The sequence below is a fragment of the Bombyx mandarina genome, chromosome A1 (genome assembly GCF_030267445.1).
Source record: "Bombyx mandarina strain Sakado chromosome A1, ASM3026744v2".
NCBI classification, from domain to species: Eukaryota; Metazoa; Arthropoda; class Insecta; order Lepidoptera; family Bombycidae; genus Bombyx; species Bombyx mandarina.
The window spans coordinates 20,620,364-20,637,033 of record NC_143234.1 but is presented as its reverse complement, the minus strand read 5'-3'; the positions used below and the strand labels follow the sequence as shown (position 1 = coordinate 20,637,033).

The 16,670-nt window shown below is 35.7% G+C and overlaps 1 protein-coding gene across 10 annotated transcripts in view; it reads right to left on the bottom strand.

Annotated features, from left to right (window-relative positions):
* Nucleotides 1-16,670, bottom strand: part of brat (tripartite motif-containing protein brain tumor) — a 474,910-nt gene that overhangs the window by 44,559 nt on the left and 413,681 nt on the right. For 2 of the 10 annotated variants that reach the window (XR_016325604.1, XR_016325603.1), the window contains exon 4: nt 6,860-9,283. The exons of the other annotated variants lie outside the window; for them this stretch is intronic. The gene's annotated coding sequence lies outside the window, so the exon portion shown is untranslated. Of the gene's footprint in view, nt 1-6,859; nt 9,284-16,670 lie in introns of those variants that run through there. 10 annotated transcript variants of the gene reach the window in all.

Below are 16,670 nucleotides of genomic sequence, written 5' to 3'. Positions count from 1 at the left end.
GAAATGCTTTGCATGCGGGAGAATATCCTATCTCTTTTGGCATATAACATCTTTAAATTAGTATCTGAAGGTGCCATTTTAAGATAAACGTAAAATAAATATTTCAAATTAACAAACTAACGATATTCGAAGCGGCGGGAAAGGTAAACACCTACCTACGAGTACAAATTTATGCGAATAGTACAAATGTTAATAAATATTTTAGAGTAAAAAACTAAAGATAATATTCGAAGCGGCGGGTTTTCTATCTACCTAATTTTATATTGTAAATAAGTGAATTTTAAGAAATAATGTGAACGAAAACGATATTAAAGACGAAATCAGGAAAAGCGATATTTTTTCGAAGTACCTACTTGGTACGCGGTTCTAATTATATTAGGTAAATTAGGTAAACCTAGGCAATGGTTGGCGCTGTTTTAACACGAATCCGGCTCGTTTGGACCAAAAAATGTAGACGCGAGATAAGCAAACTATGAAAATATTTAAAATTTGGTCGTTGCAAATGAAGGACACAGACTGCGGGAAGAAACGATAAGAAGCGGCAGTTCTGCGTTAAAGGAAGGATGCACAATACCTTTATGTAGTCCTTACTGCAGACTCGTACCACTTCGCGATGAGAAACACCAACGATTTCACTTATTTACGTATTTAACATAACAAAGACACGAAGCGCGCGCGCGGTTGTTCAGCCATATTTTTTCGTCCCGATGTCACCACACGATCTCGCTCGCACGCGTCCGTAGGTAAAGTGCCGGAGAGGGATGGGACAGGATTTGCAAAACCAAATTAAAAATGTTGCTATTTTTCGAAACCTAAAACTAACTAAGTTTTAAACCAGCGCAACCACAATGTATGACGAGTTATAGTAAGAAGTACAGTGCAGTAAGAAGTTATCGATAATCTAGTATGATAGATTTTTTTCGTCTTTTTTGTCTGTCAACCCTAGCTATTCAGAATTATTAGGGCTCAAACGATTCCGTGCAGCTCCGGTGTATTTACGAATGTTTGCGGATGGAACTCAAAGTTTAGAAAGTTCAACGGTTTCAAACTTTTCTATAAATACGATTCGGAAAATAAAGCCATTTTCAAATCGGATTCGCGTCGATTGACGGTCAAAACGGCTTAAGTAATTACTTTAAAAAAAATTATTATGCTTTTTTATACTTTATAACTTAGATAGATGAAAGCGCTCATAGCCCACCTGGTATTAAGTGATTACCGAAGCTCAAACTGCACAATTCCGAAATAGTAGACCTGTGTTATATCTCCGCCTTCGCGACATTTCCTACCATCATAAAACGCAGATATATCTATTTAATTTTACCAAAAAAATTGGGTCATAAATATTATTTACTCATTCGTTTATTATTAGCATGTGCACATATTTTATTAAAACTAGATAATTAAAAATCGTAAGGCCTGTAGACGTGTGGAAACGCCCTTACTATGGCTTTCAATCAATATTAGGGTACGATGCTCCCTTCCTACACATACACTAGAATATTTATATGTTAATAACCTCAAGGTGTTGTTTTATATGTGGTGAATAATTTCATTTATTTATGAATTTACGAAAATATACTACTATGGATCCGCTGATCCGATATTGCAACATAAACACATTGTATGATGTTGTTATTAATAATAATCGAATATCGGCGCCGCGCCCACTGGGCTTCTCGCCGGATCTTCTCAGTGGGTCGCGTTTCCGATCCGGTGGTAGATTCAGCGAAGCACTGCTCTCGCTAGGGCCAGTGTTAGCAACACTCCGGTTTGAGCCCAGTGAGCTCACCAACACGTCAGGGCGAAGCTGAAATAGCCTCTCAAAGCTATCAGCATAGGTACGAAAAAAAAATCGGCGCCGCGTGTAAATACACTCAGTGTGAGCGCACCCGAGTTATCGTATTACACAATCAATACGATGTAGGTACGAAGGGGAATGCACCCGCTATTCCCCCTAAAATTTGTATAAGCGTGATCACGCATTATAATTAATTAAGTGAATATTAAATTATAGTTTTTAAACTACTACTGAAACTCGATCAAGATCTAATTACTTAGTTTCTTGCCGGACCTTCTCAGTGGATCGCGATTCCGATCCGGTGGTAGATTCAGCGAAGCACAGCTCTTGCTAGGGTCAGTGTTAGCAATTCTCTTAGGTTGAGGCCGTGAGCTGATCTGATTGTGCGTAGTTGGAATAGCCTCTTACTTTGCTGTGACTGGCGCTATTTGTATTAAAAAAATATTTTCTTTTAAATATTTGAGCGCCACCTGTCTCTTAACTTGTTAGCTATTACATTATGAACTTTCTTATTAGTTAAATACAGTTAGTTTTTGCGTAAACGTGAACATCTATCCATTAGAAAACTCTTGTTTATAATATTATTAGAATATTATGTAATGTTATTAGTAGGATGAATGTTAGGTTCCGTAACTAATAAAATGAATAAAGCAATTTTTCTATTTACCTACTCTTACAGAATTATGGTGTTGGTCAGTAGCTGTTGTAGGTGATTCCCGATTGACCACAACAGGGTTGTTAAAAAAATTAAAGATGTGTATAAAAGGTATTTCTTTTTAATCAGTTTTTAATCATCATTTTGTAGCTTTAAACAGATACTAGTGTGGGTTCGTCAACGTTATGCCCTAGATCAACTAAGTTAGTTACGATATATCGAAATACACAAAGAATGGAAACGAAGGGCACATGCAAAAAAATAATAAATAAAATTTAATTTTATCGCGAAAGTTGTCTTTTGTAAAAGGAGTATCCCTCTGCTTTGTGGGAGAATGAATGCGCATAATTATCTAACACGCAGGTAAAGAGGTAATGAAAAACATCTTGGATAAAAATTAAATTAGCATATGACATAGGCGACGGAGCACACGGCGTTCCTTTTTAAAATCTTTTTATACCGAAATAAATGTAGGGGATACTTTATGGCGGCAATTTTTTTTTTTTCATTTTTCGTCCGTCCATTTTCCTTTCGCGCAAAAACATTTTTCCTTTGTCGTCGGATTTAAAGTGACAAATGGGAAATTACGGTGCATTCTGCAAAATGAATTATTCCGTTTAATTTCGAACCCTCCCCGTTTGGATTAAATGACGCTAATTAAATTGTGTAATAGCGTTTATCGTCGGCCATTTTGAATCTAGAACTGTCATTATTGGCGCGTGTTTTAGATAACAACTTATGTTCTATGAGAGTTGGTTTGGCAAACTGAATAACTAATCCAGTTCGTCATGGACTCATTAGTTCTGTGCTTTATTAACCTCCACTCCTGATTAGGACAAAAAGACGAGCTTTTTATATTTATAAATGCACATAATATAGGTTTATCGTATACCTTTTTTCTGTTATGTATTACTAGATGATAGAGATTTTTTTTTATAACGCCATCTTGTTGTGTCTTTAAAGCGGTTAGTTGCCCTCAATTAAGAAAAATAGTATTATTATTCGCCAATAGATGTCGGGAAGAGTTGATTATTGAAAACACGAATAAAACATTTTCTGAAAATAAATCGTAGCTAGATCGATTTATCGCCCCCGAAATCCTCTGTATACTAAATTTGATGAAAACCGTTGGAGCCGTTTCCGAGATTCAGATTATATACATATTATTATATATTAATAAACAAGAATTGCTCGTTTAAAGGTATAAGATTAAAATACAGCTATGCTCCCACCACACTACGTTTACAATAGAAAATAACTATTTCGAGAGAAGAATATCTACATCGTCCGACCCCTCACGGAATCTGTCTGCTAACCTACTCGTTCGCACTTATCAAAACATTAGCGAGTGCGATAGAGATGAAGGCTCCAAAAACAAATTTGGACAGAGCCCTCGACAGCGGCTCCCCTAAATACAACTGACACGTGACCATTTTAGGGATGATTTTATAAAATAGGGTGAGTTTGTGGAGCCCTTATTTAAAACGTTCCCATTTTATTTTCTTTGATACAACCTCAGATATTACTTCAGCTGTGAGATAATTAAATTTTATATTGCACTATCAGAACTAATAAAGTCTTGGTTGTTGGAGAATTTATTGAAGTTCTAGCTTCGACTTATTAAATTTTATATTAATTGAAAGTCTAGTCCTATTTGTAAAGTTCAAATTAATAAAATAATTTAGTATAATAATTTTAAAATCTACATAACTACCGCCGATTTCATTCTATTTTTTGCAGAGGTTTAAATTTACTGTCTGAAAATCCGGTCACCGTCCTCGTCGAACCCGTCGCTTGCGACGAAGGGCTCGACGAGCGAATTAACCCATAGACACAGCCCACTGAGTTTCTCGCCGGATCTTCGCAGTGGGTCGCGTTTCCGATCCTGTGGTAGATTCTGCGAAGCACTACTCTGGCTAGGGTCAGTGTTAGCAACACTCCGGTTTGAGCCCCGTGAGCTCACCTACATACGTTAGGGTGAAGCTGAAATAGCCTCTCAAGGTTATCAGCATAGGTAGGAAAAAAAAGTCTGAAAATGTATTGAAAGCGTCGAATTTGTAAGCAATGTTATGGTGTGCGATTATTTCGTTATTTTTTGCCTATTCATCCTAGTTACCTCAAAGGGTTATAGAGTATAGTTATAATAGTATAGTAACACGTAGTGACCTGACGGACTTAACCTGGATATTTTTTTAACACTAGCCCTAGCAAGAAGACATCGCGATTCACTGAGAAGATCCGACGAGAAATTCAGTAGGTTTTTTTTAAATCGACTGTCGCTGTTACATTGGACAAAACTTTTAGTGCCATTCCATTGAACCGTAGTTCATTAGTAAAAGTTACCAATAATGAGCAAGTGGTACGAATAGTATAGGAGTCGCAGACATAATTAAAACTTTTTTACTGTCATTTTTTTAGCTATTGCATTGTAGCTTTTATCGCGGGCTTTGAACGCGGCGACCGAATCAAGAAATTCCATAACGAAAATAAAACCTAAAAACCCCACTCCGCCCACCATATAGCTCGCGTTCAACACATTCACACGTTGCGCTTGTGTAGGTATTGTTTGTGAATAAGCGCGCGGCGTGACGTCGCACTGCATGCGCATCATGAAAAGTCTGCACATCTCTCTCTTGCGCGGGTCTATAAGTGTGAAGGGGACAGTTAATGTTTATAAATATAGCGTGGTATCATTTTATAATTGTTTTAATATTAAATTATTATTGTCTAATTATAATTGCATAACTTGATAAAAAAATGCTATGCAATAGCTTTACCGCGGCAGTCCCCGAACGCCACACGTGTTTTTTTTAAAGAAACTAAAAAGTCTGAAGTATAGAACTGAGATTTAGAAAACTTATTACTCAATGATCCGAGGCATATAAATTGTTGATGACCATGGGCCCCGATTCCACTTAGTACGAGGTGCGTCGTTTTCTCATCAAACCAATGAAAACATGTAAGCACGAGACGCTGTCACTATTATACTTGTTACTAGTGACTCAGAAGCTCAGTTAGACCAGTGAACCGGATAAGACCGTGGATTCAGTGCTAATATAAATCAATAAAAAGGTTTTTGTTTGCAGATCATCGAGTATATATTAAGGAAGGAATGAGGGTCCGGGTGTAATTACAGAAGTTCCATAACGATAGCGATCGTAAATAGCTTTTAGTTTTATTGTTAACGTTATAATATTATTAATTGCTGTTGTTTTAAACTTGTAATTTATAGGACGTGTATCGGCGTTGCGTTAATTTAAAGCTCGAGCCGAAACGGAGATTGGTATTGCTGAATTTTGTGCTTCGTTATTTGTTTAAATATTGATGTTGTTATTTAAATTGACGTGTTTTTTTTGTTTTGCGTATATCGGTTTAATGTGTCTTTATTTGTTAGCAATAATTACGCTCTGTTTACATATACAATATTTATTTTTATGTACGATTTTATGTACGGTTTGAAGGGTGGGGCAGCCGTTGTAACTATACTGAGACCTTACAACTTATATCTCAAGGTGGGTGGCGCATTTACGTTGTAGATGTCCATGGGCTCCAGTACCCACTTAACACCAGGTGGGCTGTGAGCTCGTCCACCCATCTAAGCAATTTAAAAAAAATGGGTAATCATTTACGAAAATATGAAAAGCTACAACGGCTGCCCCGCCCTTCAAACCGAAACGCATTACTGCTTCACGGCAGAAATAGGTAGGGTGGTGGTACCTACCCGCGCGGACTCACAAGAGGTCCTACCACCAGTAAAAAATTTAAAAAATTAAATAGTAATTACATTATTGCTGTAATGTTTGATAAAAATCCATATTTGCGATACGTAATACATGATCTTACTATTACTACGGTCGATTTAATTATCAAAATATACTGTTTATTTAGCTCTGGGATCGTAGTAGCGATTTTTCCTTTGAAGTTCTCATTTCGACTGTCCCGAAAGTGCTTTTACGTCTTCTCTTCAATTTCACAGGGGTTTAATGTAAGCTCCTTAGCCGTGAGTAAGCCACGTTCAATGCGTGAATACTCATGGATGAAGCAGATTCAGCCGGCTGTACTATTGGAAGGGACATTAACTTTCTGCTTAAATTGTTTTTACGGTTCGATTTATGAGAGGAAGCGGTTTATACTTTATATCTCATTATCGTTCGTACAAAAATCACCTATACAACTGAAAACATCATTTCATAATTTGTAATTAGCTGAAGTATATATACATTTTTTAGAACAACCTTATTTTGGTAACGGGGCGTTTTCAATTTTGTTGCCAAAAAAGTAACGATTTCATGAATTTAAATTTCTCAAATTTTTTCAATTTTTTTTTTGTATTTAGGCATGTCCAGAATAAAAAATGCTTCATCCCAATCAAGTCAGTGACTAATTTATCGATAACGTTATATAATATTCATTTATATTTTTCATTTTACGCATTTGATAACAACGCCAACACGGATGACAATTTAAATAGGATTTTTTTTAAAGCTTAGAAATCGTACTTCTTTTGTTCTTAATAATGTTCTAATATTCAGTTAGTTTTCCTTTATTATTGTATTATATACTGAGTGCTGACCACGTGCCTGTTGTCATGACAACAAATTTACTGCACCTATAATTACGGTAACATTAAGGTTATGAGAATTAAATCAAATAACACGCTTTTGGCCCCACATTTGAAAACGACCTTAACCAAGGTTAGTCATTATTTCCATTCTCTTATAGTTTGGACCACAACGACTAAGTCCCTTGAAGGTACCTGCCAGTGTTAGCTCCCCAGGAGGGCAGGACCTTTATGCTTTACCTGTCTTCAATATATCGGAGTGTGGATTTATTTATTTGCCATTGTAGCGAACATTCCATTTACTTTTCATAACACAGGATTTGGGTACCAGTTTTCTTGTAAAGCTTTTAATAGGTTTGGCTTTTTTTTCACCGTATAAAGCTCGAGTGTCCCGAGAAGTTATTAATTTCGTCACTTAGAACTAGGCAAACTAAAAAATTTTTTTTATTGCCTAGATGTGTGGACGAGCTCACAGCCCACATGATATTAAGTGGTTACTGGAACTCATAGACATCTACAACGTAAATGCACCACACACCTTGAGATATAAGTTCTAAGAACCAGTAATTACGCAAATTATAATTAATGCGGGTTTCATTTTTATTACACGATGTTATTCCTTCACCGTGGAAGTCAATCGTGAACAATTGTTAAGTACGTATTTCATTAGAAAAATTGGTACCCGCCTGCGGGATTCGAACACCGGTGCATCGCTATATACGAATGCACCGGACGTCTTATCCTTTAGGCCGCGACGACTTCAATATACAATGTTTCGTTAATTTTCGTGATTGGCCGGCGCTTTGTCTACAGGACGAAAGCCAATAAGAAGTTAAACAAAAGAGAGTTTTAATAAAACTTTTGGTGTTCCAAACATGCGCCCCGAATCAACTCATTCTACTTAAACAAACTTATTTTTGCTTCGAGTAAACAAAACAAATCCGAAAAACTTTGGTTCACGAACGAACTCCGCCTTCGAACAATAACGGAAGAATGTTCTCGAATATTTCAGTATTTACTTAATTTCGAAATTTAATTAACAGATAATCGAAAGCCCGATAAGAGCCTTAGAGCTTGTAAATCTGCGAACAGATTTTTGTTTGTTTTATAACGCGACGACGTGTATAAATTTATAAAGATTCTGTCTGAAGTTTCGGTCGAGTGAGATCTAACGATTACATATCGACGCTTAAAAGGCAAACGTGACTAAGCGACAATAACTGCTTTGTACATAAATAATAGGCAATAACCATATTCGATGCGCAAAAAAAATATATTTCTAGGTCTATTAAAATCATTTCAATCCTACAGCTACTAGCTAGATTCTGCTACAGCTAGATTCGTTAAAATAAATTTTGTTTTCAGGTATTTCAACTTCAAATTAGTCTACTGTAAAGTTCACGCATCGTCGCTTAGTCACGTTTGCCTTTCAAGCGTCGATATACACATAATAAACAACAACTACACAGTAAGAAAACTATTTAAGAACAAATTGGTATGTCTCATTCCGTGTATTTCTAGATTGGTAGATGGCACCGATCACCTGATGTTAATTAAGGTACAAATTTAAACTAAAAATTGTCACTAACTCACATATTTCTTCCACGAAGTATTAATGTGTTACGGTTTTAAGAGCACTTGGTATATTGTCTGTCTCGTCATTATTTTACGTCTCAAAGTTGACAAGCGCGTTGTGATGTCTATGAGCTCCGGTAACCACTTAACGGCAAGTGGCCGGATAACTATTCCGCCTTGGACCCAGAAAATTTCGCGTAAGTAAAAATTCATTAATAATAATAAATGACTTGATCAACATTTGTCGAATGAAACTGACAGTCTTTTCACTCAAGATTCTTGACTAGACTTCTTCTAAGAGTGGCCCCTTGCCGATTCAGATTTATAATCAGATTTTTAACGGCCGTCTGGCTTAGTGGTGAGTGACATGGTCACTACACAAGGGGATCGCGGGTTCGAATCCCGCCAAGGGAAGATATTTGTTTGATAGGTAAATATAAAATGTGTTTTCCAGGGTTATGGATGTATATTAAATACATGTATGTCTATAATAAAAATCTTACATTTATTTCCATTATCTGGTACCTATAACACAAGTTCTTCACGAACTTAGTACGGGGCCAGTTAACGTGGCGTGATTGTTAGTAAATATTTATTTATTTATATTCATAATTGTAAAATTAATTTAAGTGCGTAGCGTGTTTTCGTTATTTTACTTACAGTTTACAATTAGGCGATGTGACGTACTTACCTGTAAAAAGAAAACAATTATTAAATAAATCAAAATTTTAAGTGTCGATAATTATATTGCTTTTTTTTTCTAAATACGGATTGATGGGTTGATTGACTCATCGTTTGGCGTCTTTTAGTAACTTTACCCATCATCCCAATTTTGAATCATAAAGTATAGGTTTAAATTTTATGATAGCAGAGGCTGCGTTATTTAAGCCAGAACCCGATGCTGCTTGCGAAAAACCTAGAATAATTTTATTGTCGGGCTTCACAGCAGTAAGCTAGAAATTAGGGGTGAAAGACTATTTGGTTTAAGCGACATATATAATACGCGACATTTATCTCTGCAATAAAAGTTCCGTTTTATTTACTATTAGTATCAACAATTAGATGTTTTTAATTCAACTTCAATTAAGTTTATCCCATTAAAATAGATGAAGAAGTTTTTTTTTATTTATAATGGTTTTTTTTTTTCAAATTTCAAAGTTACAAAAATTTTGCTTAAACCAAATGATCTTTCACCCCTCGATATAGATTTTGTATCTTAAGTAAAACGAATTAAAGATGACTTTAAAAAATAGATCCCAATTCAACTAAACGTAATGCTGTAAATCCCCAATATAAATAAGTCTTAACAAAACCAAAAAAATGTACAGCGTTGGTAATCTTTCCACGAATCCTTTTGTATTGTATTCTGTTGAACAAATATTGGAGCAAACATAACATTCGGCTGATACGTGGTAACAAAAATATTTATCAGTTTTTATAAGACACACAGTTTTAATATTTCTTTATATTACGAAAAATAAGTTTATTAAAATCAAATCTGAAGTGTTTTTATTCTTATTTATACAATTTTAATTTGTAAGTGTTTGAAACAACATTTTTGGTGAAAATATAGTCGCGTCTCGCTAATAAACTGAAAGGTTTGGCGAGTTCATAATTTTAAGTTGTGTGTTTGTAAGGTATTACTGAAAATAAAATAAAACTTGTTTTAAAAGCTCGTTCAGCTTAAAATATAACTTCGTACGTACAAATTTGAAAAGATTCATAAATTATGGATATCATTCAAACACATGTTTTGTAGCACCGCGACACGGATGGTATAGGAAAAGTCTTATCTTCACGAAAATAATTCATTAAGCAAGGTTTAATAAATCACAAAATTAACAGTTTTTTTTTTATATAGACGCACGTAAAACCGATTTCTGGCGTGGCGACGCATGCCGTGGCGACGCGTCGCCATGCGCAATCGACTGTGCGATTCTCTCCCACTCGATCCGGCGTTAAGCCATCTCTCTCGCTACACTGAGCTCGGATAGTGTATACAGTGTTGTTTACTACAGTACACATAACCTGTGTTTTACTTGAAAACAAATGATTTTTTCGTAATATTTTATTTTATCATTAGGACATATTTAGTTCCTATCACAATCTGTTCTTTTCTTTCACATTTTTTTTGTGTGTCAACATAACGAAATCATTTGATCCAATATTGGAACAAACACGGGAGTCGACAAACAATTGTGAATGTCAAATAGTCCCCAATCGAGACACGAGAAAGCCGTTTCGAGGTTTAAGAGTTTCAGAGTAAGCAGAATTAAGGGTTGCGAAATAAGGGCAGCACAACTCTATAACGAAATATACTTTTTATTTTCGTTGTATCTATTTGTCCGTATGTCACAGCTGTAACACTTTCAAATATAATTAATGACGTAATATAGACGAATTTTAGAAGGTAATATAAACTATGAACTGCTTTACAATTGTGAGTTTTATTGTTTAAGCGCATGAGCTCACTGTTCATCTAATGTTAAGCGGTTAATGAAGCCACACGACCTGATCGTGTAAGTAGTAAGTAGTCCTTCTAAATAGATGAGATTTAAAGTGAAAAAATCAACGGCACATGCGTACAAGGATATGCGTATGCTTTAGATATGAAAACAATAGGTGTGTTTTTCATTATATTGGTCACTAATTAATAAGGTACTCGTTTTTGAAATCATAAAAGTGTTGAACACTTTGGATAAACGTAAAAAATCATGTTGACACTTTAAGGGAATATTAAACGAAATTAGATTTTTATGTAACTGTAGATATACGACAAAGGGAAGATCTTCCCCTTTTTTTTTCCTACCTAAGCCTCGAGAGGCTATTTCAGCGTGACCTCACTAATAGGTGAGCTCGCGGGGCTCAAATTGCCGATGTTGCTAACACGAATCCTAGCAAGAGCCGTGCTTCGCAGAGTCTACCACCGAATCGTAAACGCGACTCACTGAGAAGATCCGGCGAGAAACTCAGTAGGCTATTGTAGGAACTCAGTAGACTTCAATGAAGTCCATAGAAGAACGAAACACGAGTTCGCTTTATTTTAGAACATGTTCAAAACTAAGACGACGGTTTTTTTGTATAGCAGTGTCTAAGATTCGTCAGCCATAGATGAAACCGCCAAAGGATGCTCTCTGAGCCTTTGAATAAAACATCTCATAATATAATCTATGCCGTTCCCAGACGTCTTTCATTGTGGACGAAATTGAATTTCTCCCTGTACCTTATCTTAGGCATTCACGAATATAGTTTGACTAGACCCTTGGAGGTGTCGCAAATCGAATGAACCGTCGCACGAATTCTAGACAAAAGGTGTCATACGAATCAATAGTGAAATAGTATTCTTGTTATTCGAGTTGATGTTTTGAAATTGCTTGATTCGGTGATTCCGTTGATTGATAACAGATGTCGCACTTTTTCTATTAAATATAGGTTTAATGCTTCAGTGATTAAATAGTAAACATTACGTACTTTACGTCAGTCGGAAACAAAACAAAAATCTGGACCCTCGATACGCCTTGACACTTTAGCTAAAGTAATATTTTTAATAAATCCTTAAAAACCTTAATTATTAATAGAGTAATCATTTTAATAAATTATTAGTTAGCGTAGTATAGACATGTGATGCGTAGAGAGGAGATTCATGTGACTAGGATATGTATGGAAATGGTAGTGCAAGGTAGAGGAGACATGGTAGTGCAAGGTCGACCGAAGAAGACATGAATGGAGTGAATGACGATATGAGAGAGAGAGGAGTGAGTGTTGAGATGACGGCTGATAGAAGAGAATGGAAGAGAAAAGTTAGCCGTGCCAACCCCACCTAGCGGGATAAGGTGAAGAAAAAAAAAGATTTATAGTTTTATTGAGTACCTAGCTTTAAAGAAAGCCCTATTTAAATAACAAACACACTGTTTGATAAAACTGTGGTCCTGATGTTCATTACTAAGTCTATGGCATATTGCTGACGTCCAAAAGCGAAGATGACAACTAACTATCAGATACGTCGTATGTTAATCTGTCAACAATGGTTATAAAGGAAAATTGGAACGAAATTGCTGACGGAAAGGCCATTACAGTGAAACCAACCCGTGCCGCGATCATATGTCAAACAAGCAATTACATAGTAACTGTTTGAATTATGCGCTATAAAGTCATGTTTGGATAGATGAGTCACTCGCGCCCAGTTTTAGGAGCGGTTTGGCCAAACATTAGTGGAGGGCGATAATGTGGGGCACACTTGTTGCTGTGCCCAATTATTTGTAGATTCTTTTTCACTCATGTTTTATGTATATTTGAATATAGTGTTATGTTTTTTTTAAATATTTATTTATTTAACTTAATGCACAGAAGTACAATGGCGGACTTAATGCCTGAGGCATTCTCTAACAGTCAACCAAGGGTGGTGTAGAGAATCCTGTGGTAGGTACATTACTTAATGTGAAAATAACCAAACTGATAATAATACTTCATACCTATACAAACACATACACGGTATATACTTATATATATCATCGCATACAACAACGTACACAATATTATATCATGATAATAATATAAAATTTACACATACATCTATATATAATCTTTATCATATACCCGTATATTCACATACATATTCGTATACACATATATTTAGCGTCATGTTTTAATTAGTTTCGAAAGTAACGCGCTGCCATCAATCAGAAATTCTAAATAAACATCCCTTGAGCTATGTATACTTCAAAAAAAAAACAACGGTCAATGCCCTAGTTCGTGCTTTCAGCCCCTATTTTTAGTGAGAAGCTTCCGGTCAATATAATGTTAGGTGATTCATGAAGATAACGCCGTATTGTGACAAATCGCATCTGAGACTAAGTTTTTTTTATTTTTCTACCTAATCTGATAGCCTTGAGAGGCTATTTCAGCGGAACCTTAACTAGTAAGTGAGCTCACGGGGCTCAAACCTGACGACGTTGCTAACACAAACCCTAGCAAAAGCCGTGCTTCGCTGAATCTACCACCGGATCGGAAATGCGACCCACTGAGAAGATCCGGCGAGAAACTCAGTGGGCTGTGTCTGAGGGTTAATTTACTCGTCGAGCCCTTCGTCGCAAGCGACGGGTTCGACGAGAACGATGACCGGTGCTTGAGGTACCTAAAAGCACCGTTAGTGGATCGGGAGGATCCGAAATGACGTGTTTGGGGCGACGTCGACTGCTTTCCATTCTTTCCGCAGGATCGGGAATGGAGACGTAGGATTGAGATAAGAACAGCTTCAATTCAAGGGCATGAGAGGCAGACTGATGCTATGAACACACTTCGGATGGTCAAAATCAAGGCCACGGTTTCTGTGAAGGCTAATAAGGCTGTTATAAATGCGGATAAACAAAAATTTGTCTAACTTCGAATTATTAACACATAATGTAACCTCAATTTGTTTTAATTCTTTTTTTTTGTTTTTTTTAGATTAATTAATTATTATTATTTTATTATTATAAATAGTTTATCTGTATTTTTTCAGTGAGAAATTGTTAGTTTTAATTCTATAAATATTGTAATATCAATTTTACGTATATAGGTAGATGCTTATTTCTGTTTCATTAATGTACAATTTTTAATAAGAAATGAGTTTTCGTCTAAATAAAAACTATTAATTATCACTTCCTAACATCGATGTTTCTTTTCGATAGACAAATTCGATAGATTTCCAAGCAATTACACGGACTCCACTATTAAAAATTCTAAAATAAATAATTCAAATTCGAATCATAACAGTTCCTCGTATAATGGCAAACGAATTAAATACGATCGCTAAAGGGATTGAAACGTGATCATAAATGGCGCGAACTTGATAATTTATCTACAAGAATCGATTAGGTACATATCGATTACGAGACGGCACGGATTTAGAGACGGGCCATAAAATTTCATTGAGCGTTTGCGTATTAAAAAAAATAATCAGAACGACGCCTATATTTATCCTAATACATCCGCCGTTACCGAATACCGGCCTGTACTAGGACCATATAAATAGATGGATGTAGATAATGTGAACGCGGCCCCACGGTCGGATTGTTATCATTGTAATCTAGCGCTCGGCGAATTGAAAAACTTATATGAAGCGTAACTTTGAATTATCGTTTTGTTCGTTACGAGAAAGTTCCGTACGCGCCTCGATAATTCCACGATATTCGGGTTCAATTTTCGAATTATTATTTGAACGAAATTATTATGAATATTATTATGATGTGTGTAGGTATGTGTAGGCTTCTCGTATTGCACGTCATTGAGCGCGTTCCTCGGCTTCTCTCATCCAGCAGTGGACTGCTATAGGCTGATGTTGATGACGATAATGATGATGATATGTATGTATGTTCATAGTTTTCATTATTTGGTTTGCAAAGTTGTTTCTTTTTTTCTTTAAATACCTTTTAAAGTTTTGTATTTATTGTCTTAAGATACTTAAAACTCGTGCTCCAAAGTCGGTTGTTACCTTTTGTCCATGGGCCTTTACCATGCTTACCAAACAGGCTGAGTCAAGCGTCAGTACTGGTGAATATTGACACGAGAACACAGGGAATTACAGAGCACGCAATGAAAATAAGCAAAATAAAATAAGCACGGGGTGAACGACCCTGTATGATGCAGTGTTTACTATAGATTGCGGCTTTAACGATATCTTTTACTAAATACAAAATTTACTTAAATCAATATTATTCATAATCGCTCGAAGGTTTTTAACGTTTTATAAAAAAAATGATTTTATTTTTCATAATATAAAATAAATAAACTATCTTAATATATTTTAGCAGGCTTTGTATACGCTCAATAATTGATTATGAATTAGTTCTTTAGGCGCTAGTCCAGATTTTCTTAAGTTACACTCCATAGGTATAATAATGAAAAACAATTTGCATATTTCGCGCATTCAATGTTATTATGCAAATATCATGTATGATTAAAAATTATAGATTGGTTGCCAATGGCTTTATATATATATATGTACGTTCAATTCGTTATTTTTTTTTTTTTTTTTAAAACATAGCTGCTCTAATTTATGGCCTTTCGTAAATATTTTTTGTTTTCGCTAAATCTGTCCAATACAACGTGCGAATAATTCAATATCTTTAACCTTTTCTTAAATATTTTATATTAAAAACAGTCCAGTTATTAATCATTAGAGGCGGGTAGAGATACCCACCAGCACCTATTTCTACCGCACAGGCTTTAGCGATGCAATTTGAAAGGGGACGTCTGTAATGCAATTGAGGTTTCGACCTCACGTCTCAAGGTGCATTACGGCATCGTTAAGTCTATGGGCTAGTCAGACAATCTAGAACGATAAAAAATCCTAACGAGACTATCAAAATCTCGAGTTCGGTCATCGCATAGTATTAAAGGCGGTATTTTTGGTAAGCACAGAAAAAAAAAGTGAACATATATGGGACGTTTTAAAGGCACACATGAAATTAACGTTTTCTTATCTATGTCGTAAATCATCATACCACACGTTTTTTACCTCTTTACAAAGGTTTTTTTTTCGGTTTTACCTAGACTCGCGATTTCATTTTTGGACGTGCTCAGACGTTCCTCCACGTTCGAGATTTTAGATAAAACGGAGGGGACACAGTATTTAAATTGTACTTCGTAACCGATTTTCCAAGACCCCCCACAGTGACGCTAGTCGTTTGTCATTTACAATAATTCACATTATTCTGTATTACATGAATTTAGTTCAGTATTTAAGGCGGGTCAAGTTAAGTCGGCTAAGTCGGAGCCGAGCGTTTTCGGGGTTCATTAATTACTTTTTTTTTTAACGTTACACAGGAAAAGGGGGGTGGTTAGGCTTCCGAGTTTTGTTTGTCCAAAAGCTTTCAAGTCGACTGTCACTTTTTATTTACATGCTTTTTTATTCACATATTTCTTTTCTTATTACTTATTTAAATGACAATTTTAAAATTTTCAGTCGAATTATCGTAAGGGGTGGCTTTCGCGTTCATATATCTATGGGCTTCGGTGAAACCTTTACACCACATGAGTCGTGAGCTTGTCAAAGTATCTAGTGCCGTAAATCAACTCTATTTTTAGGAATATGACAA